Below are 4,077 nucleotides of genomic sequence, written 5' to 3'. Positions count from 1 at the left end.
AAATAACATAGAGAAATATGAGACACGAAAGTGAGTGTGGAGGATAGGAATTACTACTTCACATGGCGTGATATGGGGAAGAGCAGTCCAAATAAAGAGAGCATCAAATGCAAAACCTCTGAGGTGAGAGTTAGATTGACAAATACAAGGAATGCCAAAAAGGCCAGTGTGTCTGGAGCAGAGGGACAAGAGGGAGATCACAGAGATGTGGACTAGATCTCACAGTTAAATTCATACAGTGAGCATGAGAATTAAGAGAGTCTTTAAAGAGAAAGCAAATAAGATATCAAGAATAGAATTTATAGAAATGCTTCCATTTAGAAGGTGGAAAAAGACAAGGAGGTAGTAAAGGATATTAAAAGAAGATGGAAAGGGGACCCCAGAAGAAAACAGTGCCACAAAGGCTTGGAAAGAGAAATTAATAAAAGAGACTGTTCAACAGTGTCAGCTGAATGTCAACTGTTTAATATGCTGCACAGAAACAAGGATTAAGTAAAAATAACAAGTAAAGACTACATAAAAGCTTTTTGATTTGCTAATCAGAGGTTGCAAGAGATCTTTAATAGTTTTCCCTGAGTGGTAGGAGTGGATGTTAAGTTGGAAAGTAAGAAAAGTAAGGGGTGAAGAAAAGTAGGTAGCTTATGTGTGACTGCCTTCTCTGCCCACTTTCTCTCTCTCTCTTTTCTTTTCTTTCTTTCTTTCTTTTTTTTTTTTTGATTAATTTAGTCACAAACAGAAAAAGGGATATAGGATGATACTTTAAAAATACAGGAAGTATTTGCAAGAATTAGCTATTGACTTTCCCTCTTTGTGAATATGTGGCCACTGTAACCACTGAAGAATTCAAAATCAACCTGATACTTAAGTGTATTTCAGCTAGGGAATAACATTAGCATATAGTGACTTATGCTAAAAGGCTTATTGGGATGAGACACAGTCTCTCCTTCAGTCGGCTCTCAAGATTAGAATTAGTTTTTGCTAGGTTATTTATCCACACCTCGTCCCTCACTCCACTGATAATTTGACGGAAAGATTTAGCCATTCCAGTTCTCCTTTGCACACTTATTAAGACGATGGAAGTAGTATTTCTAAGCAGTTATTATTAAAATAGATCAATGATGGGGCACCTGGGTGGCTCAGTCGGTTGGGCGTCCAACTTCGGCTCAGGTCATGATCTCACGGTTGGTGGGTTTGAGCCCCGCATTGGGCTCTGTGCTGTCAGCTAGCTCGGAGTCTGAAGCCTGTTTCGGATTCTGTGTCTCCCTCTCTCTCTGACCCTCCCCTGCTCATTCTCTCTCTCTCTCTCTCTCTCCCTCTCTCAGAAATAAATAAAACATTAAAAAATTTAAAAAATAAAATAAAATAGATCAATGATAATGGATTTGGGTAAAGGGATTAGCCAAATCTTTTTGGTTACAAAGACATTTTCTAGGTCTTTTAAAAAATTTTGTAATTGCTTAAAAAAACTGGCAGATGTATGCTAAGCTAACTGGCAGGCACTGGAATCTTGTGCTTTGTACAATTCCTAGGGCAATGCTGACATTCAATAAATGTTACATATTAATATTAATACTTTCCATGTTGCCTTCATTACATTTTTATACCTTAATTAAATGATTATACTGGAAGAAAACCAGATGATCAGATGATTATAAAATGTCTCACCCTCAAAAGTCAAAGATTAACTTGTTAAAATCCAATGCCGCTACACATAATCGACCAAAGAAAGCACATTTATGGCATTACATATAAGGTGTGATTTGCTTTTCTCTCGTTAAACTAGGGAACAAAATGAACATCAAATGATGTTTTTGGCTAGTTGGTCTTCCCATGTGCTATTAGAATATCTTTGGGTCAGCTATATTTTGCCTTCATACAAATAGTAAGAAGCTAAGCTTGAAACTCTCACTAGAAAAAAGAAATTTTATGGAAGAAATTAGGACCCAGCTCACTAGTGCTACAGCTTTCTTAGGCATTGTCCCTTCATAACGTAGATCACAAAGTAGAGTAAAAGGAAGATTAACGCCAAATGGATCAATGATGATAGTAAAGTTCTTGGTGGGGAATACTGAGAATTATGTACCATAATTTTTTTACCAATTAGGAAGGGAATCCAGTGAGACTTCTGTACTAGAAAGATCTGTTCAGAAAAAGGCAAACATTTCCATTCCAAATCATCTAAATCAATGCTAAATGTGAGGAAAGATGAGGGTGAACAGAAGTAATAGTACACAAAACATATAAAGTTTTGAGGAAGACTCAAGACTAATCTTAAAACCCCTTAAAACACCATTTAAAATATTCTACTAATTGAATTTTCCAACTCGTTTAGAAAAAATGATGTGGCTTCCATTGGCTTGCATTTTACTTTGGGGTTTATCAGTTATAGCATTAATGGTGTTTTGTTTTTAAAAACCTATGGTTTTCAAAAAATATTTGTATTACAGTATGTCAAACTTGGTGTTCTTAAACTTACTTAAAATGATCCTCTAGAATGCAGGTGTTTTCCCATAATACAGGGATAAAACAGAATCTTTTTAATTTAACAAAATTTTACTACAAAATGTATTACATTTTTACGGTAAATGGATTAATGATGCAATATTTGACTGACAACAGCAAATCAGGAGTAGTTGACTAACAGTAGGGGAAAACCAGGAAAAATCTGTTACATGAATGCAAAAATCTTTGTACATCAGAGATGTCTGACTAGCATTGTGAAGAACCCAGAGGTTTTTGGGTGGGAATGGGAAATTAGTAGCATTAAGTTGTTCTTTCAACAGCTTTTTGCCTCATGCAGGGGCCATGCTAATCTCTGTATTGTTCCAATTTTAGTATATGTGCTACTGAAGCAAGTGTTATTCCCTTTCTTGTGGTAAGATACATACCAGAAATGATTGATTGGAGAATTATTTTGGATTTCTGATATATTCAAATTCTAGGTACTGATTGATAGGTGTGATATGGAAACTTTAGACTCCTTTCTTCCTTTTGCAATATCCTCTACTCCACGTAACACCTCCAAATTAACATTATTTGAGGACAATCAGTATTACTTTTTAGACCTAAAAGATTTCTGTTCTTTCAATTATCTTCAAGAATCAGGATTAAATGTACTTTTTCCTTTCAAAAATTAGTTTTGCTTAGAAGATGCTCATATATACTTAGGTTGATGCTGATTAGGCCTGAGATCTCTTGTGGCAATAGCGAAATAAATTCAACACAATTGTATACCCAGTCACATTACTCTGTTAAGCAGAATTTTAATACAATAATTGTCCATATTAGAAGAGAGCTTGTCAGTCCCAGCATGTTTCCTTACAGGCATTAAGATAAGTGGTTGTCATCTACATACCACTATTTTTCTGCTTCTGCCTCCTAAACAGATTTACATGGCTTTTGTCTTTGTCAGTGATTTGGGAGTTGTGATGGTGAATTAGGATGTGAAGTTTGTTGAGACTGATTTCCCGTTAATAGGGGGATAAAATAATTTAAGCTTATTTATAGTTCCTAGCATTTTTATATCATGTTCTACATGATTATAAACTTATTAGAGAAAGGCTCTTGTATTTCATCACACTTTAAAAACATTTTTTCTGTTTTAAAAGACCATTTTCAGAAACACTCTCTGTCTTTACCTAAGGTTTTCTCCTAGGTTACTTTAGAACATGTCATGGAGTCAGTTCTGTGGAAGAGTTTGCAAGTACAGTCTGGGGCAGTGTGGTTCAACATACAGTCAATTGATACTTAAAAGAACTATATCTTTTTAACTAACTGGTTTCTACCTCAAATTCTTATTAAAAATAGGTTGGTAAGACAACAAACAATCAGGGCTGAACTTCTGGTGGACAAAATTTGCCACAAGGTCAGAAAGTCTTTCGTTCTCAAAGTTGTCATTTATAAGTACTGCAGACAACACATGTTCTTCTGATCAATCACTTCTCAAAGGAAAAGTCTACATATTTAGGCTCCCAATTCCAGACATTCTTTCTTCAACATCTTCTGAAGTTGATTCTGGTACCAAACCAAAAAAGATTGTGGGTTCAAACTAGTAGGAAGTAATTAGGCGTTGATGGA

At 35.2% G+C, this 4,077-nt stretch overlaps 1 pseudogene; it reads right to left on the bottom strand.

The window, feature by feature from the left end:
* Positions 1–2,756: 2,756 nt before the first annotated feature.
* Positions 2,757–2,855, bottom strand: LOC120224995 (annotated as a pseudogene).
* Between the last annotated feature and the right edge of the window lie 1,222 nt (positions 2,856–4,077).

This window comes from Hyaena hyaena, unplaced genomic scaffold (assembly GCF_003009895.1).
Source record: "Hyaena hyaena isolate Hyena2069 unplaced genomic scaffold, ASM300989v1 scaffold_1296, whole genome shotgun sequence".
NCBI classification, from domain to species: domain Eukaryota; kingdom Metazoa; phylum Chordata; class Mammalia; order Carnivora; family Hyaenidae; genus Hyaena; species Hyaena hyaena.
This window is presented reverse-complemented; position numbering and strand designations above follow the sequence as displayed.